This window comes from Aquarana catesbeiana, linkage group LG09 (genome assembly GCF_042186555.1).
Source record: "Aquarana catesbeiana isolate 2022-GZ linkage group LG09, ASM4218655v1, whole genome shotgun sequence".
In the NCBI taxonomy this organism is placed as follows: domain Eukaryota; kingdom Metazoa; phylum Chordata; class Amphibia; order Anura; family Ranidae; genus Aquarana; species Aquarana catesbeiana.
Window position 1 is genome coordinate 85,935,141 of NC_133332.1, and position 26,607 is coordinate 85,961,747.

The 26,607-nt window shown below is 43.7% G+C and overlaps 1 long non-coding RNA gene across 1 annotated transcript; it reads left to right on the forward strand.

The window, feature by feature from the left end:
* The first annotated feature begins 306 nt into the window (after positions 1 to 306).
* On the forward strand, positions 307 to 14,184 carry LOC141107209 (uncharacterized). The gene is made up of 3 exons (XR_012235816.1): positions 307 to 362; positions 8,222 to 8,296; positions 13,582 to 14,184. It is a non-coding gene; the product is annotated as an uncharacterized lncRNA (long non-coding RNA).
* Positions 14,185 to 26,607: the final 12,423 nt, after the last annotated feature.

Genomic DNA, 26,607 nt, shown 5'->3' on the forward strand with positions numbered 1-26,607 from the left:
TTGTACAAATAATTGTGCATGTCTTTTAGAGTCTCGCTTGCGGCACAGGAACTATTCACACAATAATGAATAAAAATTCTCAATTCCTTTAGTAAATGAGCCTTTCTGTCTCATACTGTTTTACACATTACACATTGATGTAAGTGACATATTCTGGTTCTTCTACTAAAGGGCAGTTTACACAAAGTGGGTCAGGGCGCCCTGACCTAACTCACAGACTGACCCAAGCTAATAGTTAACGGATTTTGAAGCTGATTTTTATTTGACCAATATCAGTGCAGTTATTGTGTAATGCTAAAATCAAATATAAATATCTCATCAAAACGCACCTCATTCTTAGGAGAGATAAAGAAGTGAATCAGGTAAGTTTAAAGTTATATTTTTTGGTAAAGAGATATTGGAGTAGAATTTCTAAGTACTACCCAAGGATCGTCCGTGTTCATTGAATGCTGCCAGCCAGCATTGGGTTAGTGTGTATGCATAGGCAAAAGATTATTTTTTTTAGTTTGGATAGCAGAGGGAAGGATTAAAACTCCTGTCAAGTCTGTATTGCTATCTGTGCAGAGTCACCTTTACTGTTTGTCCTGATGACCATTTTCATAGATGCAGAAAATAATTGGAAATCTAAAATTGTACAGTTGTCACCAAAGCAAAAAGCTGAAAAGTTCCAATGGGAACCTCTGTTATGGTGATGACTGTCTAATAGAAGATTTCCTTTCACATCCTCTTGTATCAACGGGACAGGAAGTAAAGGGAAATCTCCTCAAGTGGACAAAAGTAGCAAAAAACAAAATAGACAGGGGTCCTTATCCTTTCCTATTCTAACCAAAACTGAACAAAATGTTGGTGGTTATACAGTTTAACAGGATTCTTACACATTTTGGAAAGCCATGCATACCCTAGAAGGGTGGACATAACATTTTCACATGCAATTGCACCTGAAAAAATTCACACTTATTTCCATGTATAACTCTCTCATGGTTGGAAAAGCAAGGTGTCACTTCCTCACTGAAGGAATCGCTACGTCACCAGTGAGGGGGTGATGCCCCACTTACCCAGTCAGCTAGACCATAAAGCTGGCCATCCTGCCGGCAGAATGAAAACAAGGAACAGATTTGTCCATCCACACTACACACTGTGGATGGACTAATCCCGTACTTCAGCTATTGTATTTTTACAGTACAATAGCCGCAGTGGCTGCATTTGATTGGATGCAGCTGCTGTTGGGTCAGCAAGTTTCCTCATGACATCTTCAATATTTTTGACTACTTCCATATCGGGCACTTTCACTCCCTTCCTGCCCAGGCCAATTTTTAGCTTTGAACACTGTCACACTTTAAATAACAATTACTCAGTCATGCAACACTTATACATACTGTCACCAGAGCAGTACAGTGTCATCATATGACTGGTGTGGTGGTTATCAGGGACACTGGCTGGTGAGAATGTAAAAAAAAAAAAAAAAAAAAGATTTTCAATAATTTTTGTTCTTTTCTCTTTTTTACATATTATATTTGTCATTATTATTGTTATTTTATTTTTTCATACTTTATTTAGTACACAATGAATGGCTATGAATGAAAGTCATTCATTGTGTACAACTGTCATGTGATCGCTGTTATTGGACACGGCCATCACATGGTACTGGGGCCGGCCCAGTACAAGGATCTGCTACCAGACACAGCGGGTTGTCTGCCGCAGCGCAGGCCTTAGAGAGCGTGTGAGGCACGTGACCGGGAGGACGTCATATGACATCCACCCAGGATGGGAAACCTCCAACTCGGCCATCATTTGTCTATAGACTGGGCAGGAAGCAGTTAATCAAATGATATTGGACAGAAGGCAGCGGCCAGGACTACCCACTGAGCAAATTTCATAGGGTTTCTCGGGAACTGTCCATAATGTGCATGGAGTATGGCCAGAGTAACACATGGAAGTATCTTTTACTTCCTTCTTTAGAGCTGCTTAGCAATTCTATCATTAATCAGTTACTGCCAGCGAGGCTCACTGGTGTGACATGGCCTTTAGACAGCCAACACCTCCTGAAAGGTATCAGTGGGTTGGGGTAACTTTACACAAACATGGTCACTTTTCTCTAAATGAGCACATTGACAATGTCTCTTGATTTCCCTGCCCGATCCTCACAGAAATATGAAGAATAAGTCTCCTGATTGGGATATGAGCTCAGAAACCACACACTGTCACCTGCCTGGCTGTTCAGTATGGCAGATGTGCTAAAACAGAAAACATGCATGATTTCAACTGTGTATTTAACTGTCAGCTTGTAATATTATTGGTAAAGCCAAAGTGAACCTGCTATGGCAGAGGACAAACTGGGGGACAAGTGTGTACTACTGCTAGACATACAGTACATTGTTTTTACTTATCTTACTACAGACATTTATATAGCACGGATAATTTATACAGTGTTTTACATTTTGTACATTCACGTCAGTCTGTGCCCTAAGGAGCTTACAATCTAAATTTCTTTTCATACATGCATACACACACTAGTGCAATTTAGGCTGCAGCCAGTTATCCTGTCAGCACATCTTTGGAGTGTGGGAGGAAACCCACACAAACCCAGAGATAGAATATCTTTCCCCTTCATTTCTCTACCTGCTCTACTTGCTCTCATTTGTTTTTGAAAATGAAAAAAAAGACAAGAAAAAACATTTTTTTTTCTTTTTTCAATTTTCAAAACTTTGTGACAAAAAGTGAGGTCTGCAAAATACTCACTATACCTCTCAGCAAATAGCTTTGGGTGTCTACTTTCCAAAATGGGGTCATTTGGGGGGGGTTTTGTGCCACCTGGGCATTCCATGGCCTCCGAAACTGTGATAGGCAGTGAAGAGTGAAATCAAAAATTTACGCCCTTAGAAAGCCTGAAGGCGGTGCTTGGTTTTCGGGGTCCCGTACCCGGCTAGGCTCCCAAAAAGTCTCACACATGTGGTATCCCCGTACTCCAGAGAAGCAACAGAATGTATTTTGGGGTGTAATTTCACATATTCCCATGGCATGTTTGAGCAATATATCATTTAGTGACAACTTTGTGCAAAAAAAAAAAAAAAATTATCTCCTTCCCGCAACTTGTGTCACAATATAAAATATTCCATGGACTCGACATGCCTCTCAGAAAATAGCTTGGGGTGTCTACTTTCCAAAATGGGGTCATTTGGGGGGGTTTTGAACTGTCCTGGCATTTTATGCACAACATTTAGAAGCTTATGTCACACATCACCCACTCTTCTAACCACTTGAAGACAAAGCCCTTTCTGACACTTTTTGTTTACATGAAAAAATTATTTTTTTTTGCAAGAAAATTACTTTGAACACCCAAACATTATATATACATTTTTAAAGCAAATGCCCTACAGATTAAAATGGTGGGTGTTTCATTTTTTTTTTTTCACACAGTATTTGTGCAGGGATTTTTCAAACGCATTGTTTTGGGAAAAAACACACTTTTAAATTTTAATGCACTAAAACACACTATATTTCCCAAATGTTTGATGAAATAAAAAAGATGATCTTAGGCCGAGTACATGGATACCAAACATGACATGCTTTAAAATTGCGCACAAACGTGCAGTGGCGACAAACTAAATACATTTTTAAAAGCCTTTAAAAGCCTTTACAGGTTACCACGTTAGATTTACAGAGGAGGTCTACTGATAAAATTACTGCCCTCGATCTGACGTTCGCGGTGACACCTCACATGCATGGTGCAATTGCTGTTTACATTTGACGCCAGACCGACGCTTGCGATCGCCTTTGCGCGAGAGCAGGGGGGGACAGGGGTGCTTTTTTTTTTTCTTTATTATTTTTTTTGCTTTTTTATCTTATTTTTTAACTGTTCCTTTCTCTTTTTTTTTAATCATTTTTATTGTTATCTCAGGGAATGTAAATATCCCCTATGATAGCAATAGGTAGTGACAGGTACTCTTTTTTGAAAAAATTGGGGTCTATTAGACCCTAGATCTCTCCTCTGCCCTCAAAGCATCTGACCACACCAAGATCGGTGTGATAAAATGCTTTCCCAATTTCCCAATGGCGCTGTTTACATCCGGTGAAATCTAAGTCATGAAATGCTCGTAGCTTCCGGTTTCTTAGGCCATAGAGATGTTTGGAGCCACTCTGGTCTCTGATCAGCTCTATGGTCAGCTGGCTGAATCACCGGCTGCATTCTTAGGTCCCCTGTTGAGACAGGAGAGCCAGAGAAAAACACGGAAGACTGTGGGGGGGGGGCATTCCCTCCCACTGCTTGTAAAAGCAGTCTAGAGGCTAATTAGCCGCTAAGATTGCTTTTACATGAAAGCCAACCGCTGGCTGAAAAGAAAGATACCAAGATGATACCTAAACCTGCAGGCATCATTCTGGTATAACCACTCAAAGTCGTGAATGGCGCACCTGAAGACAAAAAAATGGTTAACAATAAAACACAGTAAACGGTAAAGTATAAAAAATTGCATACCTGAAAAGCAAACATGATAAAACATAATAACAATAAAACATTGCAGAATAGAATACAGTAAAAAAGAGCAGAACAATAGAGAGATAATAGAGAGAGAGAGAACAATAAAACGACAACTATTTTTTTTTATTTTATACATATTTTTTTTTTTTTTTTTACACTTTTTTTTGTAACTAACTTTTATAACTGTAACCGGTTCCAGGTTCGGGTCTCTCAAAATGCGATGGCATCTTGGGAGACCCTGTGAAAGTGTGTCCTAGTCTGTGCAATGCTGTACCCTACGCTAATACTCAACTAGTGAATGGTAGCGTTCAAAACATTCACCAATGCAAAAACCAGGATTGTCAGGACAGGAGGGACAATAATAGTGGGTGTCACGCCTATATCCGCGCTTTCTACAGACACGACATCTTTTTTGGGGGTTCGTTGGGTAGGGGTACTCGGGAGGACATAAAGAAAATGCCTCTCATGCAGCCGACTGCATTTGGTTGGGGATGTGAATGGGGGAAGTACGGGCGCTGCAGAAGTGGTGGGTTCCCAATTAGGATTGGCGAATGCAGCAGGAAGGGCACTATGGGCACGACGGGCCTGTGTTTGTCTTCTTCTTGGTGGCAGCGGGACACTACTTGTGCTTGCCACCTCACCAGCTTGAACTGCACTTATGGGACTCGCCACGTCACCAAGTGTTACTGCAGTGCTGGTTTGACTACGACCGGGGTGTACTAGGCCGCTGGTGCTTGCCAGTTCACCAAAACGCTACCAAAGAAACTGTTAGCGATCGCAGGGATCAGGCCTGACTCTGCGAATGCTGCAGTTATGCGTTTAGTGTTTTGTAAGTGACAGTGATCGATCGATACTGCACTTGGGTGGGCTGGGCGGAGGGGCAAAACGCAGGTGCTAGCAGGTATCTGGGCTGATGTGGCTAACACTGCGTTAGCGGGGAACCCTATACTGCTGGGGACGCTAGTATAGATCTGATCGGATCAGATAATGATCCGATCAGATACTATACCACTAAGGGAGGTGTACAGTGCGTGCGTGAGTGTTAGCGGTACAGGCGCTAATCTGACGCTGCCTGGGGCTGGTGCTTGCCAGTTCACCAAAATGCTAAAAAAAAAACTGTTAGCGATCGCAGGGATCAGGCCTGACTCTGCGAACGCTGCAGTTATGCGTTTAGTGTTTTGTAAGTGACAGTGATCGATCGATACTGCACTTGGGTGGGCTGGGCTGGGCCGGGCGGAGGGGCAAAACGCAGGTGCTAGCAGGTATCTGGGCTGATCCCACTAACACTGCGTTTTTGGGAACCCTAAACTCCTGGGGACGCTAGTATAGATCTGATCGGATCAGATATTGATCCGTTCAGATACTATACCACTAAGGGAGGTGTATGCTGCGTGCGTGGGTGTTAGCGGTACTGGCGCTAATCTGACGCTGCCTGGGGCGACGCATATCACCGGGCTAAACCTTTATTCGGTAATAAACGGCGGGTGCCCTGACACTATAAAAAATAAACGAACTAACCAGCGTCACCCGTAACAGTTATACGGTGATCAGTGGTGAAAGGGTTAACTAGGGGGCAATCAAGGGGTTAAAACATTTATTAGGTAGTATATGGGGGTCCCTGTCGCTATAAAACACTGACGGCGAACCTAAATATTTACCTCCCTAACTAGCGTCACCAGCGACACTAATACAGCGATCAGAAAAATGATCGCTTAGTGACACTGGTGACAGGGGGTGATCAAGGGGTTAAAACTTTATTAGGGGGGGTTAGGGGGGTATCCTAGGCCTAAAAGGGGGCTACTAACTGCCCTAACACAGTAACTGTCACAAACTGACACCATGCAGTAATCAGAAAAAAAACAACCAAAAAAACTGCTTGGTGTCAGTGTGACAGGGGGGGGGGTTAGGGGGTGATCGGGTGGGATTTGGGGGTAAAGGGGGCGTTTTGTGTGCCTGGCATGTTTTACTGTTTGTGTGTTTTACACTCACATTGAAGTCTTCTCTCCTCGGCGCCGAAACGGAAAATACCGAGCCGAGGAGAGATGACATCATTTCCTTTGCTGCTGTTTAGCATACAGCAGCAAAAGAATGATTTCATTGGCCGGCAGCGATCGCGAGGGGGGGCCACGAACGGATGGTCTCCCCCTCATCTCTGATCGCCGCTGGTCAGAAGCGGACCGCCTCAGGCACCTGGGGGGGTCCGATCGGACCCCCCACCTGCGGAAGGCAGATCACGTGTATGTACGTGATTCTGCCTGTCCGTGCCACCTTGCCAACGTAAATCGGCGTGAGGCGGTCCTTAAGTGGTTAAAGACTGCTCACCGCATATATACTGCGGCAGGGAGGCTCTATTGCATGAAACAATCTACCTGTACGTAGGGTTGCCACCTCATCCCTTTAAACCTGAACACATAAGAATTACACAGGTTCTGAGGCTAATTAAATGCAGATAAGGCAACAAGTGAGTTTAACTACCACATTAATTAGCCACAGAACCTGTGTAATTGATATGTGTTCAGGTTTAAAGGGATGAGGTGGCAACTCTACCTGTACGTCATTTTGTGCAATAGATACTGTGGGCGCACATGCCCGTTGCACGGAGGGACAGCCAATCAGTGATGTCCGCCGGCTACTCGCAATCGCTCCACAGGGAGACAGAACGGGGATCTGCTTATGTAAACAAGGCAGAATCCCCGTTCTGACAGGGAAGTACACAGAGATCTGTGTGTTCTTCCTGTCAGTCCATCCCCCACACAGTTAGAAAACACTCCCAGGGAACACACTTAACCCTTTGATCACCCCTGATGTTAACCCCTTCCCTGCCAGTGTCATTTATACAGTAACAGTGCATTTGTTTTAGCATTGATCACTGAATTGGTGTCGCTGGGCCCCAAAAAGTGTCAGATTTGTCCGCCGTAATGTTGCAGTACCCGCTAATAATCGCTGATCGCCGCCGTTACCAGTAAAAACAATAAAACAATTAAGTCTCTAAATCTATCCCGTAGTTTGTAGACATGATAACTTTTGTGCAACCAATCAATATACGCTTATTGGGATTTTTTTTTACCAAAAATATGTAGAAGAATATACATTGGTTTAAATTGATGAAGAAATTAGATTTTTTTAATTTAATTTTTTTGGATATGTATTATAGCAGAAAGTAACAACAATCGTTTGTTTGTTTTTTTTCAAAATTATCAGTCTTTTTTTGTTTATCGTGCAAAAAATAAAAACCGCAGAGGTGATCAAATACCACCAAAAGAAAGCTCTATTTGTAGGAAAAAAAAAAGGACGTACATTTTATTTGGATACGGCGTCGCACGACCATGCAATTGTTAGTTAAAATAACGCAGTACTGTATTGCAAAAAATGGCCTGGTCATTAAGGGGGTAAAACCTTCCACGGCTGAAGTGGTCAACCTGTGGACATTTACTCTACTATGGGATATGCATACAGGACAACAAATGACAATTTGCAGCTGCTGATCAATGCACTTCCTATGCAGGTGTTAATGATAAATCTTATTTTATTAGAATATATATATATATATATATATATATAGTTTCATGAGGTGTTGTACTTTTTTTTAAAGTGGTGTTAAACCCTAAAGCAAAAATGTTTTAATTTGCAGCTTAGCAATTTTTTAATGTGGTGGCTGCATTCTTTTTTTTTTCTTCTTTTTTATTTTATTTTCACCTGGAAAATCTGCCATTAGGTCTGTTGTTTTTCCACTTCCTTTAACAGACCAAGCTGTTCAGACAAAGGAGCGATTAGAGGGTTGAGACAAACCATTTACCACTGAGAGGGGTGCTTACAATGGTAAGTTTTTAATCATCTATGTTAAACCTTTATCCAAAAAGGATAAAACTGCAACTGTTATAAAGTGTTAGCTGGAGTTCAGCTTCAATTTTAGCCAACTGTATCTAAATCTTCTAGTCTAACTACTTCCACCCCAGGCTTGCAATGCTGCAGTCCAAAGGTGTCTGCTTTACTATTTCATCCAGAATGCAGACACCCTTGGGCAGGAAGTGTGTTACTGGCAGGATCACCAGCATACTGTACCGCCCAACATTTTGAGATGAGAATGAGGGACACCTACTAGCAAACGTATGTAGGCATCGGACACGCCCCCTGCCACACCCCCTTAAAGGAGAATTAACCAAAAAAAAGTTAATTAAATCCACAAGGCATTTTTTTTTACCACTACTATTCATTTATATTGGCAGTTAAATTTTACAAATGCAGCAATTTAGAATTTGGATGAAAGGTTTAGCACTGGGAAACACTTTTTGAAAGATAAAAAGTGCATTTTATATACAACTTTATAGATCAGACCAAAATGAGGGACAAATGAGGGGGAAAGAGGGACAGAGGGACATTGCTCCAAATCAGGGACAGTCCATCGAAATCAGGGACAGTTGGAAGCTATGCACCAGGTGAAATAAAGAAGAATAGGCATAAAAATGAAAACTAATGCAGCCCCACTGCATCTAAGGACTGGTAAGCTGCAATATATAAACGTTGTTTTTCGGTTTAATACAACTTTCATATTTACACTTTCATAGAGGCTGGATGGTGTAGCTCTCACTATACTTCCTGTGCTGCAACTATAGGAGCTGAGTCTCTTATACACGGAGGTTGTACTGTTTGTCCACCCCTTCCTCTCTCCTGGCCCTTTTTACAGAATGCTTTGTATTGGCCTCAGTGAGCCTAAAATATAGCAAGAGCTTGTAAGGCCTCTATGTAATAGCACAGTGCAGGTGGCAGGTCCTCCTTATGGCAATATCAGAAGTATATTAGACTCCTATACCATAGTTGCCAACAGTCCCGATTTTCCCAGGACAATCCCGATTTTGGAACCCTCGTCCCGATCGGAGGCTGTCCCGAATCGGGATTTTCATCAGGAAAATCGGGAATGTTTGTTTTTTAATTTTTGGAGCAGCTGGCTCCAGCAAAATGGCCGCCAGCACCACCGCTAGATCTTCCCCCTTGTGTTCAGTGGAGAGAGGAAGGGGCTCGATTCGTGCAGCCAATGAATCGGCTTCTTTAGCTGCACGGATCGGCCCCTCCCCTCTCCACTGAGTGTCTTGAGCGCCGCAGTTTTCTTTTTTATTGCTATGCCACGCCTACAAACACATGTCCCGCCCCCTAATTATTATACGGCTCCGCCTACAGCCAAAAAAGTGTCCCACAAATTTTTTTTGCAGTGTTGGCAACTATGCTATACCTCTCCCTGCACTGAGGCCAAACAGATCGAGTACAGGCATAACTCAATTTGCTCCTCTCCTGGGCCCAGCTGGCCAGGATCTGTCACCTGTAAGAGTGCTCTGAGCAGAGGTTCACTGTACACAGAGCCGGTGCAAGGCTATTTTGTGCCCTAGGCAAAACCAACTATGTCTCCCCTCCCCCCCCCCAAAAAAAAAACACAGGTCACTGGACTATGGGTGAGCAGGGACTTAGGTAGAAGTGCACCTGCATCTGTGGTGGCACTGGAAAAAAGATTGTCCCTGCATCTTTGGTGTCACTGAAAGAAAGCCCCAGCTTTGGTGGTTTCACTGGAAGGACAAATATCCTTCTGTCCGTGTTGTCACTGGAAGAAAAAAGTTGTCCCTGCGTCCATATGTGACGTGCACCAGTAAATCTAAGCGGGTGGGGTGGTAGGAAGCTGGCAGTTGTGTGCAGGTTGGGATGAAGATGACAGTGGGTGGGGTGGTAGGATGCCAGGCACTGGGGGATTTTGATGAGGATGGAGATAATGATGATATTGAGTGAGGTAGTAGGAAGCTGACATGGATACATGGGGGATGAAGATGACAGGGGGTATGTTGGTAGGAAGCTGAGAGGGGGATGAAGATGACAGAGGGTGGGGTGGTAGGAAGCTGACAGGGGGGATGAAGATGACAGGGGGTGTGGTAATAGGAAGCTGACAGGGGAGATAAAGATGACAGGGGGTGGGGTGGTAAGATGCTGACAGTCAGGATGAAGACGACAGGAGTGGGGTGGTAGGAATCTGATGGGGGGGTAAAGATGACAGGGGGTGGGGTGGTAGGAAGCTGATGGGGGGGGGTGAAGATGACAGGGGGTGGGTTGGTAGGATGCTGACAGTCAGGATGAAGATGACAGGAGTGGGGTGGTAGGAAGCTGATGGGGGGTGAAGATGACAGGAGTGGGGTGGTAGGAAGCTGACGGGGAGATAAAGATGACAGGGGGATGAAGATGACAGGGGGGATGAAGATGACAGTGGGTGGGTGGTAAGAAGCTGACGGGGGGGTGAAGATGACAGGGGGTGGGGTGATAGGAAGCTGACAGGGGGATGAAGATGACAGGGGGATGAAGATGACAGGGGGTGGGATGGTAGGAAGCTGACAGGGGGATGAAGATGACAGGGGGATGAAGATGACAGGGGGTGGGGTGGTAGGAAGATGACAGGGGGATGAAGATGACAGTGGGGTACCGGGGAGATGATGATAAAAAGTAGGATGATAGGACTCAGAGGTGGGGTGATGGGATACCAGGAACAGGGAGATGAAGAGGAGCATGATGATGACAGGGGGACAGTAGGTGACATCATATCATCAGGTCTGTGTGTGTGAGGTCATGGGTGGATGTTGGGGGTGCCCTCGGTCAGGGAGTGACGTCACGGCCACAGGATGCTGTCAGTGTCGGGCAGCAACACCATCATGCTGTACCTTGTGACCCCGGCAGACTGGCTCCATGATGATCGCTACTCCTGCTCTGGCAGGTCTTCCACTACGGCCGTCCATTAGCAATGGGAAGTCCGGATTTCGAACTACTCACTGAAATGAACCGATTCAATGAATCGATTCTTCGGTTCACTTGTTGAGTCTGCTGACAAGCAAGTGAACCAAAGCTCTGACTCAACTATATAAAATGATTGGAATCAGAAGACTGATTAACACAGAAGGTTGGCAGGTCCTGGGGACGTTTACTTTGATTTAGTTCATTGGCACAGAGCACAAGCCTATTTTTGTCAGATTAGCTGGCGTCATGAAGTTTGGTGACACACAAACAGCTGTGTTAGGCTGGGTTCACACTTGTGTGATGCGGGAACCCTGCGATTCCACTCGCACCCGACTCGCACGGCAGTTCACACTGACATATGCAAACTGCTGTGGAGTGTCATACAATCTTAACGACACCCCAATTTCAGCTCGAATGTCGCACTGCGAAGTGTCAGTTCGGACATGAATCGGATCGCATGGGTGTGAATACCCATGCGATCCGATTCTGGTGCAGACCAAAAAAGGGTCCTGTGCGAGTTTAGCCCGAATGAGATATGATTTCAGCCATACTAACTGTATGGCTGAAATCGCATTGCATGGACATCGCATGTGATTTGCACTGCAGTGTGGTGCAAATCACATGCGATTTTGCACCACGCAGCAGTGTAAACCGGTCCTGAGCCTAGGTTTCCACAAATCTGATGGCTAGCAATGTTAACTGTGAAGTTGGCCCATCAAAATGCAGTTCACATGCACAAAAACCCGCCTTTCATTTAGGCTCTGTTTCCACTTATGCAACTTGTCCTGTGACTTAGGACTGCAAAGTCGCATGACAAGTCGTACCCCATGATTTCCAATGAGAACTGTTCATATCTGTGCAACTTCAAATAACAGCGACTTCAAAGTAGTCCCTGCACTACTTTGGTCCCACTTTGATGTGACTTGAGGTCCATAGACCTCCACATCACATAGGCATTGCTTCAAGTCGCTGCAAAATCGCGGCAAAAAAGACTTTCAGGCTTTTCAGGTTAATGCAGTCTGAAAGTTGCACAATTCTGCCGCAATTTTGATGCGACTTAAAGCAATGCCTGTGTATTCTGGAGGTCTATGGACCTCAAGTCGCATCAAAGTGGGACCAAAGTAGTGCAGGGACTACTTTGAAGTCGCTGTGATTTGAAGTCGCACAGCTATGAACGGTACTCATTGGAAATCATGGGGTACGACTTGTCAAGCAAATTTGCAGTCCCAAGTTGCAGGACAAGTTGCAGAAGTGGAAACGGAGCCTAAATGAAAAGCAGGTTTTTGTGCACGTGAACTGCATTCTGATGGGCCAACTTCACAGTTAACATTGCTAGTACTGGTGGTGACTCACGATTCTTTCAGTGTACTGTGTTCTAACAACTCATATGATTCTTTGACTCAGTAACTCCTAGGATTCTTTAACTCGGTGTACTGGGTACTCCTGACTCAAGAACTGGATACAAACTTAAAACAGTTCTGAGTGTCAGTGTGCTGTGAGCCGGCTGATTGGTTGCAGGGAGGGGCGGAGCTCTCTCACTCTAGGATCATACTACCAGGCCTGCTCTGCTATGTATTGAGTGCATACTAGTGAACTGTTTCAAACGGATCAGTTCAGTCAGATGAATCGATTCATCCAGTTCACTGAAAAGAATCGATTCAAAAGAACGATTCGTTCATGAACTGGACATCACTACCGTCCATCCTGGAGAGATCAGGGAGCTGCTCAGCCACAGCGGTCATTATCAGCGCTCTGCACATGGTAGGAGATCCGTAAAAACAAGGGAGGAGACGGGGGAGGGGAGCACATGGATCCACCTACTGAGCCAACAACTGGTGGATGGAGGTTGTGACAAGCTCCCAGCGCCTCCTCCTCTTCCTCCACAGGACTGGACGGCGGCAGCTTGCTCCCTGAAAGGACTACTACTGTCACACATCCAGATAGCGGACGTGGCTGCGCCCTAAGCAGCTGCCTAGCGGTACCGCTGGCCCTGACTCTACGGAGAAGAGATCAGGCATCTGACTTCTCCTCTGTAGTACCCAATGGTCATCCTGGAGGTAAAGCCCACAGTCTGCTGATAAAATGGAAATCAAACTCATGGCTACTCTTCATCTCACTGACACCAAGGGGGGCGCTCTTCATCTCACTGACACCAAGAGGGGCGCTCTTCATCTCACTGACACCAACAAAGGGGGCGCTCTTCATCGCACTGACACCAAGGGGGGCACTCTTCATCTCACTGACACCAACAAAGGGGGCGCTCTTCATCGCACTGACACCAAGGGGGGCACTTTTCATCTCTGTTTATTACTTTGCTTGTATTTTTTTTTTTTTTTTTGCAGAAAATCCTTGGCAAGATGTTTTCAGTAACAACACTTCTGTTTATCGGTGGAATTCTCTTTGGCCTTTCCCAGTGCCAAGCAGGAGACTGGGAAAGGTTTAAAGAAAAGCATCTCACCATTAATGAGACCGATAAATTCAGCTGCGACAAAGCCATGAGAAACCCTATATTTATTGTAGATGGGCAGTGCAAGGACTTCAATAGCTTCATCCATTCGACCGCTGCACCAATCAAGGAGATCTGCAGAAATGTCCGTGGTCCTAAAGATATAGAGAGTAAAAAAACATTTCCGGTAACTAATTGCAGAAAATTTGAAAAGTGTGATTATACTCAAAGAGTTTCTACCAATTACATATGTGTCCAATGCAGAAATTACGTTCCTGTTCACCTTGTTAGAGTGGGAACGTGCTAATAAGGAAAAGATTTTATTTTTTCCTTTTGCTTTACTGCATCCTTTGCTTTTATAAACGTATGACAGTCATTTTGCCTCCTAAATCCTATATCTAAGCTCATAAAATCAGGGGATTCATTCTGACTGACATTTTCCCTTATGCACCGATTGTTTCTCATTACATGACAATCTGTACAATAAAGGAGCTTTACTCTCTTTCACATTGTTTTTTTTTTTCTTTTTTTTTCAGTTGTGTAATCTGCCTTTTAAACCCCGAGCACACTTATTAAATAGACAAAAATATATATTCTTTATTCAATAAAGAGCTCTTATGCTTAACTGCTGTAACCCATGGCAGCCAATCAGAATTCATGTACTGGTCTGACTTCATCAGAATTGATTCTGATAGACTCCCTCCCTGGTTACTACATGTAATGTGGAACTAAATCCACCAATTTAAGGGCCAGTTCACACCATATGCAGTCTAGTGCGTTTTTGTTCTGCATCAAAAATGCATGGAAAGTAGGTTATATGGTTTCCAATGGCATAGTTCACACCAGTGCAGTCAGTTCCAGGGCTTTTCAGTTCCAGGAAAAAAGTAGAACGTGCTGCATTTTTCCTGCACTGGAACACAGTACAATGCATCAAAAATGCACTGAAACGCATCAAAACTGGACCCTAGAAAAAAGAAAAAAAGCACCTGGAAAGCATCTGGAAACACATAAAAAATGCACCATAAAATGCACCAGAACACATCAAAAATGTGTTATAATTGCGCATATAGAAACACATCCGGATTGGATCTGGAGTGCATTTTTGTGGTGTAAACCGGTCCTAACTGTTTTTGTTACATTCAAGCCATGCCTTGTTAGTGTGCTTATGTTAGCTTTCAAATGAACTGTCAAGCCATCATATGGCTGGTGTCAGAGCTCATCACATGTGCAGCATCATGGCAACTGTAGATTCAACAGAGGATAAGATGGCAGCTTCCTTGGCTGTAAAAGATAGGAGGTTTTAGTTCTGTTTTAACCACTTCAGCTCCGGAAGATTTAACCCCCTTTATGACCAGACTATATTTTGCTATTCAGCACTGCGTTACTTTAACTGGCAAGTGCGCGGTCATGCAACGTTGTACCCAAATGGAGTTTATATAATTTTTCCCCACAAATAGATCTTTCTTTTGGTGGTAGTTGATCACCACTGAGTTTTTTATTCTTTATTATATAATCGAAAAAATGACCGAAAATTTGGAAAATAAAATAAGAATTTTTATTTTCTGATATAAAACATATCCAAAAAAAAAAATCAAATGTCTCCATAAATTTAGGCCAAAATGTATTCTACTACATGTCTTTGGTAAAAAAAAATCCCAATAAGTGTATATTGATTGGTTTGCGTGAAAGTTATAGCATCTACAAATGATGGTATAAATACTGGAGTTTTTATTTACTGTATTTATCGGCGTATAACACGCACTTTTTTCCCTTAAAATCAGGGGAATATCGTGGGTGTGTGTTATACGCCGATCCCCTGCTGACTGTGAGAGGAGCGATCACCGGCCGCTGATATACATAGATAGCCGAGTGTACTCGGCTAGGTTCGGCTAGCTCCGCTCACAGTCATGCCCTATGATGGACACAGGGACTAGGCGTGACTGTGAGCGGAGCTAGCCGAACCTAGCCGAGTACACTCGGCTATCTGTATATGGGCGGCGCTCGGCTCCACTCAGTCACGCCCATCCCAGGCGGGACTACAAGTGGAGCCCAAAGTGGCCGAGAGCCGCCAAGAAGCAGCTCTGTGTGTCTCGGCCGCGACATTTTCAAACTGCAGTGACACTGGCAAGTCACTGCAGTTTAACTGCAGCCTGGGCAAGGCTGCAAATGGACAATGACAAAACACTGATCAGGCTGCAAGGCTGCAAATGACACTGGACAAGCTTGCAGATGGATGCTGTGCAAGGCTGCAGATGGACACTGATAAGGCTGCATTGATGGGCATTTAAATGTAAGTTTTTTTTCCTTAAAATTCCCTCCTAAACTTGGGGTGCGTGTTATACGCCGATAAATACGGTATTTATTTTTTTATTCTAGTAATGGTGGTGATCAGCATCTTACAATGGGACTGCGATAGTGCAGCAGGAAATCTGACACTAACTAACACTGTGGGGGGGGACTGACACTACCATCACCAGTAACACTAATATAGTGATCAGTGCTAATAATATACACTGGGGGTTATTTACGAAAGGCAAATCCACTTTGCTCTACAAGTGCAAACTGCACTTGGAAGTGCAGTCACTGTAGATCTGAGGGGGAGATCTGAAATGAGGGGGAAGCGCTTCTGATTTTATCATCCAATCATGTGCAATATAAAATGCTGTTTTTTATTTTCCTTGCATGTCCCCCTCGGATCTACAGCGACTGCACTTCCAAGTGCACTTTGCACTTGTAGTTTGCACTTGTAGTGCAAAGTGGATTTACCTTTCCTAAATAACCCCCACTGTCACTGTACTAATGACACTGGCTGGTAAGGGGTTAACATTTAGGGGCAATCAAGGGGTTAACTGTGTGCCTTATGCCCCGTACACACGGTCGGACATTGATCGGACATTCCGACAACAAAATCCTAGGATTTTTTCCGATGGATGTTGGCTCAAACTTGTCTTGCATACACACGGTCACACAAAGTTGTCGGAAAATCCGATCATTCTGAACGCGGTGACGTAAAACACGTACGTCGGGACTATAAACGGGGCAGTAACCAATAGCTTTCATCTCTTTATTTATTCTGAGCATGCGTGGCACTTTGTGCGTCGGATTTGTGTACACACGATCGGAAATTCCGACAACGGATTTTGTTGTCGGAAAATTTTATAGCCTGCTCTCAAACTTTGTGTGTCGGAAAATCCGATGGAAAATGTGTGATGGAGCCCACACACGGTCGGAATTTCCGACAACAAGGTCCTATCACACATTTTCCGTCGGAAAATCCGACCGTATGTACGGGGCATTACAATGTTTAGTGTGTGTACTGTGTGCTGTTTTTCTCAGCAATGTTCCAGTTTTTACTCCCTGTTTTGAAGGGAGGAAAAAAATGGCACATCGCAGCTGTCCGTACAGAGCCCTGTGTTGTTTGCCAGCACAGGGCTCTCTTCTGTCATTCGCTCCGCCGATCAGCGAGTTCTGGCCATAAATCATTGGCAGCATGACAGCACAGCCGGGGCAGCGCACGTGTGCCCCCTACCCGGGGATGCAAATCGCATATATTTACGTGATTCTGCACCGGCGAGCCACCCTTTAGCAGTAAAGCTACAGGAGACAGTTGGCAAGTGGTTAAAGCAGACCATGTATCACGGAGGCAGCACATCATTTGCTTTTGTTTCACATTCATGTTGTTCTGTTCAGTGGTCAGAAGCAAAGTAAAATACATACTTCTTCCAGATATAGGAGAGCGTGTGAGTCGCACTTCTTTCTCCAATTTACAGTGACAGTGTGAAGACCCCCAGTGCTGTCACATGGTGACCATGAAAGATTTATTAACCTCGTGTATCAACCCTGTGCAGTGTCAGGACAAGGTCATCCAGCGCCCAGGGAGAACATGCCAAACTGCCCCATGACTAATGCCAAGCCAAACTGCCCCCCATAACCAATCATCTCACCCATACCTGATCATTATACATACATAGAAATTGCAGAGGTCAGGATTGGATAAATTACAAAATGCAAGGGTCAATAATGTGGAACAAACATGTGGTAGCGAATTTCATGTTAAACAGATATAGGTTACCAAAGGAGGCATCATCCCTAATGGCATAATCCAAAGAAAATAAACAAAGAATAAATTGTGCTAGTCAGTGAATATATCACTCCTTATAATACTGTGACACACTAAACAAGTGGATAAAAATAAAGTGCAATGTGCAAAAAGCAGACGATGAAATCCTTAGTAAAACACGAGTCTTTGGAATTAAAAGAAAAGGAAGAAAAATGGTCCAAGAATACGTGTATATTCCACCAAGTGACTGGATGCAGGATTTTTCAGTGGCACACCACATAAGTAATCAGGGACTCTTACCAAATGGTTAGGACCACCTATCTCTAGGATGGTCAAGTAGGGAAACAGAATACCCTCTGATTATCCTCTGCCTCCCAATTATCCAGGGGCAGGGGATAATCATAATAGATGAAAAGCTCCAATAGAATACTATTTAATTAGGATTTATTGAAAATGAAAAGCCAAATGGCTACTTACTTTTTTACTATAATCCAAAGAAAAAAAAAGTGTGGGACTTTGTATATGCCTCCGATTGTACACAGACAGCAGTTAAAAAAAATTTCCAAATTTTATTAACAAATCACATTAAAGACATGATATAAGTGCATAGTAAAACAATTCATTTATTACACAAGAGGTCACAACTTCACCATCAACCAATCAGAAATATAACCAGAGTGAGATATCTCTGGTCGATGTGATGGGGACAACGCGTTTCTTCAGGACCTTACAAACCTCACTTTTATCCACATAAGACACCAATACAGTTTAAAAACTGGAAATGAATAAAGCATGAAATAAAGATCAATGATATTGAAATTAATCACAGAAGCTATCCTCACAAAAAAAAGTATTAATCATTTATACAAAAGATCAATAAAATGTCTAAATCAATTTATGGAATCATCATCCACATGAGACAGAATAAAAGGTTGGATTCCAAATGAAGCTCTGGGGAGAAAAATAATCCCAGATGTAAGGTGTATGTAATATATAATGTGTAGGAGTCAAGAGTACAGAGACCAGGAGTATATACACCCTAGTGCACACCAGTACTCCCTATGCGGCATTTCACACCTACATATATACGCACACATACATACAAACACTCACATATAAATATACATAAAACCACCCATTTACAGTATCTCACAAAAGTGAGAACACCCCTCACATTTTTGTAAATATTTTATTATATCTTTTCATGTGACAATACTGAAGAAATGACACTTTGCCACAATGTAAAGTAGTACAAAGGTGAGGAGTACAAAGACAAGTGTGTCTTGCCTACAGTTAAGCATGGTGGTGGGAGTGTCATGGTCTGGGGCTGCATGAGTGCTGCCGGCACTGGGGAGCTACAGTTCTTCCAGGGAACCATGAATGCCAACATGTACTATGACATACTGTAGCAGAGCATGATCCCCTCTCTTCGAAGACTGGGCCGCAGGGCAGTATTCCAGCATGACCACTGCCTTGCTAAAGAAGCTGAGGGTAAAGATGATGGACTGGCCAAGCATGTCTCCTAAACCCTATTGAGTATCTGTGGGACATCCTCAAATGGAAGGTGGAGGAGCGCAAGGTCTCTAACATCCACCAGCTCTGTGATGTCATCATGGGGGAGTGGAAGAGGACTCGTGTGGCAACCTTTTAAGCTCTGGTGAACTCCATGCCCAAGAGGGTTAAGGCAGTGCTGAAAAATAATGGTGGCCACACAAAATATTGACACTTTGGGCCCAATTTGGACATTTTCACTTAGGGGTGTACTCACTGCTTTGCCATGAGGTGCCATGTTGAACTTCCAGTGACCAGTATGAGAGCGATAACACGAAATTGAACACACCTGGTCCCCATTCACACCTAAGACCTTGTAACACTAACGAGTCACATGACAACAGGGAAGGAAAATAGGCTAATTGGGCCCAATTTGGACATTTTCACTTAGGGGTGTACTCACTTTTGTTGCCAGCAGTTTAGACATCAATGGCTGTGTTTTGAGTTATTTTGAGGGGACAGCAAATTTACACTGTTATACAAGCTGTGCACTCACTACTTTACATTGTAGCAAAGTGTCATTTCTTCATGAAAATATTGTGGCATTGGGGATTATTCAGCTCAGTGATAGATGCGTTTTTCTGTAGTGAGTCCACATCAGACAGGCATTTATAGTTAAGGGCCTCGTAGCCCACATTTATTAAATGAACAAAAAAACAAAACAGTCCATAAATCCACTAAGGAATCCCACGCAGGGGTTTACATGTCATTCAAACAAAACTGACAATGCAAGCCCACCTGGCTACTCTTTAACGGCACTGCTGTTATAGGTACTGGTAACGCAAACCACCAGATCTTCCAGGCCCACGGTCTTGGGTGCACACAACCTTGGGCTCCTTAACCTCTTGGAATCTGAGCTATAGCCGAATGACGCCCACAGCGCGGACCGAACGACGCCCACAGCATGGACCTGAATTTCCAGGAGGCCGTCATATGACGGCCTCCCCTGTGCATGTGCCCCTGCGGGGCGTGCGCTGTGATCACCGAGTCACTGAGACTCGGGTGATCACAGATCCAAGTAAGGGGTTGGTCCCGGCCCCATACCATGTGATCAGCTGTCAGCCAATGACAATTGATCACATGACGTAAACAAAAGCTCGGTAATCGCTTTTTTTTCTCCTCATGCTGACAGCGCGAGGAGAAAAAAAAGCAGATCACCGGCTTATCTGCAAGGGACATCGTTCCTGAAGAGGAAGAGGCAATTATGCCTCATCTGTGCCCACCAGTACCACCTGCCAGTGCCCACCAGTGCCACCTATCAATGCCCACAAGTGGTGCCAGTCAGTTCCACCTAGCAGTGCTGCCTATCAGTGTAACCGATCAGAGCCCATTATTGCCACCCATCAGTGCCACCCATCAGTGCCGCCTCATCAGCGTACATCAATGAAGGAGAAAAATTACCTGTTTGCAAAATTTTATAACAAAATATTAAATAAAAAAAAAACTTTTTTAAAATTCGGTCTTTTTAAAAAAAATATAAAAACCACAGAGGTGTTCAAATACCACCAAAAGAAAGCTCTATTTGTGGGGGAAAAAAATTATAAAAATTTCATTTGGGTACAGTGTAGCATGACCGCGCAATTGTCAAAGTGCATCAGCGCTGAAAGCTGAAAATTGGTCTGGATAGGAGGGGGGTTTAAGTGCCCAGTAAGCAAGTGGTTAAAGCTTCAAGCCCCTCAATGCACACAGCTTCTGGCTCCTTGGATGCACACAGCTTTGAAGCCCTTCAATACACACAGCTTTGAGCTTCTTAATGCACACAGTATCTATCCTCACACAGAGACGCTCACTAGCAGCCACTGCTCCAACTCCACCTTCCTTCTTCTTCTGCTCTCACCAGCCCCTCGTTCTATGGGCTGTATGTACCTGGGCACACACCCTGCTGGCTGTCCACAAGACCCGGACACAGGGTTGGAGATCCCGTCCCACCCAAGACTCTGAAGGATCTCCAAACTACAGAACCCCTTCCAGAAATAGCAAGATCCGGAGAAAACTGCCAGAGCAGTTTTCTGTTTCAAATCTACGCTCTGTAGCTCTGCAATCCGCCGATATGCAGACTCTGCGTCCACTTTAACCCCATTTTCATAGGGACAGAGCCTCGCTCTGCCACAATATATAATAAAATATTTACATAAATGTGAGGGGTGTACTCACTTTTGTGAGATAATGGGTGTTATTTACGAAAGGCAAATCCACTTTGCATTACAAGTGCAAACTACAAGTGCAAAGTGTACTTGAAATTGCACTGAAAGTGCACTTGGAAGTGCAGTCGCTGTAGATCTAAAGGGGACATGCAAGGAAAATAAAAAAACATCATTTTAGCTTGCACATGATTGGATAATAAAATCAGCAGAGCTTCCCCTAATTTCAGATCTTCCCCTCAGATTTACAGCAACTGCACTTCCAAGTGCATTTCCATGTACTTTTTTTGCAAAAATATCAAAGCTTTCCATAAAATCTACAGACACGTACCTTACTGTCCTACATCCATTATTGAAAACGTACAGTATCTATTGCTTCTTTACAGATTGTAGGTCATATCACAGGAAGGAGTTGACCAGCTGACCTCATTAGCACACACCCTGCATCATCTACCCTCCCAGCTGCATGTTTTTTAAATGAAATGCAATCAGTGATCACCCTTCTCACTAAATACACAATCAGATTGCATAGTGTATGGCCATCTTTATACAAGTACATAGATGGGGGGAGGGAACAGAAACACTCAGCTGTCACATCTATAATGCGTTTTGGAGTATTTTAACTCATCATACATAGGGCAGCCCATCCACCTGAATGTGCTGCCCTACACACAGCAATCGCCCCAAAGAAGCTTCAGAACTTTTTTTTTTAGAGCGGAGCTTGGTTGCATTTTTTACCACGATTTTTGGAGCAGCGAATTTCTGAAATGCAAGGAAACACACAGATGTGAACGGAGCCTCATTGTTCTTGTGTTAACGCACCAATTTCACTTTCAGGCCCCATTCACATCTAGCATAGTGGGAGCGAACGTTTTGTGGCTTGTTTTTCCTGTGACACGCATAGGGCAGCCCTTTGATTTAAATGGGCTGTGCTATATGTGGCTTATGGGACATGTTGGCGTTTTGTGGGTTGCTTGTTTTTTACTGTGCGTTTTGCAGCATTTGCCATTCTTTTTTTCACATGGCAAAATGTGTGTTTGCTTCTGTGTTTGGTGTGCCGTTACCAATGAATGGCACTGTAAGTGCAACTAGTACTTTTAGTTGTATAAAGGTGACCATACACTATACAATCTGATTGTACAATCTTCTTTAGATTTACCAAATTCATATAATAGGAATCTAGCCAATCACTCTGTATCCAATCAGGCAGGCCCTTACACTGCATAATTGATGACAGATCTAAAAAACACGCACGCACAGTAAAAAACATACATGACACTTATGACATATATGATACCATAGTGCCATCTTGAGGTTGAATTAGAGAATGTTTCTCATATTGATACTTAGTATTGTGAAAGGGTCCACACCCATGTGGGGATGGTAAATTTTCCAAATAAAAGGTTGTCAGTCATAAGCTGACAAGAGGGCTCTGTAATGACTTAACACCAAGGAAGGTCCGTGCAAGCCAGAAGAAACTATTCCTGAAGACATTTTCGCCTGATCTCCAGCAACTGCTTAAAGGCTTGGGTCCTTGTTGCCTACAGAGATCATGAACCCACTCTTTTCAGTGTATTTCTATAGACCATAGGCTGCTTATTTACTATTCTGCAAGCTAGAAATGCACACCTAGCTGCACTTGTTCATAGCATTCCATATGCGCAGTATATCAGACTAAGAAGGAATTGCACACATTTGTTTTGATTTCAGATATCAGGCCAATCTTCTGAGACAACAGTTACTACAGAGAGGAATCAAGAAATCCCTTTTATGGAAGGCTTGCAACAGAGCCCTTAAACAACCCCGTAATGTAGTTTTGTATACATCTAATACCAAGTAAAATACCTCCACCATGAAATTCATCACCAAATTCTCAGGTCAGCAACAACTCAGGAACATTCTATCAGATCACTGGCATTTGCTATATCATGACCCTACTCTTAGGAAATACATTCGTGATCACCCAAAGATCACCTTTAGATGTGCCACCCCACTCCGGGATAGGCCATTGTGTAGCCATCACACTCCTGCCCTGAGAAGGGAGGCACATGCTAGAGCAATCTACAAATGTGGTCATTGCAATTTCTGTCCATGGATCTCCAGTGGCTCCCATTTTGTACTCCCAAACGGAGAGACTTTTTACCCCAAATGTGTGCCAGACTGTAACACCCAAGGAGTGATATCTCTGATGTTGTGCAAATGTTGGGCCTTTTAAGTCGGAAAGGCCATCTGCCAATTTAAGCAGAGGCTCAATGACCACATATATTATTCGGCTAATGGCAAAATGTTCACCCCGTGAGCAGACACCTTGACCTGTACCACAAATTTGACACGTCCTTTGTCACATTCCTGGTCCAGGAGGTTGTTTCCCAGGACCCTAGGGGAGGGAATTGGGACAGACGAATATTACAAAGGGAAACCCTATGGATAGAGCGTTTGAATGAAACGTACTCACCGGGAATTAATGAGGTCCAATCATATAAGTCTTTTCAATAAAATATGTGTTTCTAGGTAGGTTTGTTCTTGTATGTATAAATGTTTTCAGACTTACTGTAGCTTCCTTCTGCTATAATTACTTGTGTCTTGAGCTATTTCTTAGAGTTGGTCTAATGTATGCACTCCTATATATAACTGTTTTGGTGTACTATAAATTTTAAAGTTGTTTATTTGGTTTATTGTACCTGTGTTGAGATCTCTTAGAGCCGGTTCACACGGGGGCGACTTGTCAGGCGACCTAGCCGTCTGACAAGTCGCCTCCCGTTCTGTACAATGGAACCGTTGCTCCGACTTAGAAGAAAGGTTCCTGTACTACTTTGGGGGCGACTTGCATAGACTTCTATACAGAAGTCGTCTTGCAAGTCGCCGCGGCAGTCGTGTGCAGGTCGCCTCGGTGAGGCGACCTGCAAGTCGTGCCGCTTCTAATGTGAACCGTCAGTTACTGGAGCAATCGCATGCTGGGCTTTGTGTTGTGTTTCAATGTGCGGCCAGTAAGCTGCAGCTTGTGTGTGAGCCATGATTTTTTCCCCCTTTTCTTAGCAAGCCTTCTTGAGACCTTTTTGGCATATGTAAGTACATCATCATTACATTGTGTTCATAGATTGCGCTCGATGTGGGGGCTCTGGCTTCACTGGTCATCAGTTGCCTGCATTTGCAGGATAGGAGGGCACCTCTTCTGTAGCCACAGATGATTTCAATTAATACCATCTAGTCCTCTGTGGTTTTGATGTCTCCCTTCAAACTGGCCTTTGGATACCATCCCCCATTCAAGAAGAGAACAATCCATTTGAACTTATGCAGGAAGCCTCTAAATATATACAACAGAAACCTTTAATAAAAGGAAACTTTTCTTTCATTACAGGATCATTGCTGGCTGACTTCTCAGACATATAGACTTGGCAGCAGGAGTGCTGCAGGTCTATCTCTGGGTCCTGCTAAGGTGCAGCGAATACTACCTGCTTTTTCTCTGCCAGATATCCTAGTAATAAACCTCATCCCCTTATTTTGTGGATAGAAGATCATATTGGTTCTATACCATTAACTAGATTTGAGGTAAATCCTGTTTCACTTTAAAAATTATTTAAAAATTATTAATTCATTTTTGTGTGATTCTGGTCCAATTAATTAGGACCATCAGGCTAAAAACTTACATATTTTTATGTAAATACTTTATTTTTTAGAATATTTATCCTCTCTCTATGGTTGCATACCGTCAGGTCCATAAATATTGGGACATCGACACAATTCTAATTTTTTTGGCTCTATACACCACCACAATGGATTTGAAATGAAAAGAACAAGATGTGCTTTAACTGCAGACTTTCAGCTTTAATTTGAGGGGTTTTACATCCAAATCAGGTGAACGGTGTAGGAATTACAACAGTTTGTATATGTATGTAGCAATAACTCACGGTGGAGCTGCTGGTTTAAAGCGGGCTGTTACCGTCACCTTTGTTACCTCAATTTCACCAGAACCGGGTCTAGGGTCCCGTTGAGTTTAATACCGGACAGTGTAGACACCATACACTTCCTTATCTTTTCCAATGCTTTAATAAAGAGTAACTGAAGGAGGTAGCAGGAAAAAGGTAGAAGGAAAGTTGCAGGGAAGTTCAAATACCTTTTCTTGATGTAATATTAGAAATTGGAATCTTGTAGATGAATGTACTCTCCTTTTAGAGTTGAATCTTTGCCCGCCCGGATAGGTTTCTCTCACTAACCTAGCAACCAGCACACAGTACGAACAAAAGTCTCTGCCACAGACTTGAATGGAATAGAAACCCATACGATCCTCTGCCACAGGATGCAATGGTTTACGATGGATAGCAAACACAGCACTAGAACCTTTAAGCCGACCCGGCAGTACTATGTGGTAGGTTAACTTTAGGATGTGTCCTCCAACTGAGTCACCAGGCCCCTCTCCAGACCAGCACTCTGCATGATCCTTCCATGACGGGTCCTCCCCTGGGATCTTCTCAGTTGTCCAGATTCTTCCTGTAGGACAGACAGCACAGGACCATTCCCTCCCTGCTGTGGTAGGCCCCAGACAGACTTCTGGGCCCACCCACATGCTTCAGCAACGTGGTCCTCCCGGTCGGAGGACCATGCGGTAGTACTCCTAACACATACCTGTCGGTCAGCAGGTGGAACGAAAAGAACCCTAAAACATGGCGTCTGTCCCATAAATACCCTCTCCCAGAATGCAACTCGGAGGACCACCCCCACCGAGTTATCTCCGGGACAGAAGAGCACTCATACACTTTAACGTGTTGCCTTTCCAACACCGACCCATGGCGACAAGGACACCCACTGGCACAGTGTGAAACTACATGCAACACAGCCAAACTGGAACAGAGGCTAAATCTGACTATGTATGAAACAGATAACCCCACTAAATTTACCTATAAGCGGTAGATTGAAAATCTACCAGCGCTACATACTCCCCCCACTACAATAGACGTTGTCCTCAACGTCTGTCAAAATAACTTCCAAGCCTGAGAGTAGGTATTTGAACTTAGAACTTGGATAAGGAAGGAAGGAGGAAAAGACAGTATAGAAATATTACAGTTTCAACATTTATACAACAACATGTTCACATCCGTAAAAGAAATCACATTAGAACTGTCACAAGCCCCACTATCTATCTAGCTGAAAAGCCCAACAGCTTGATAGGAGG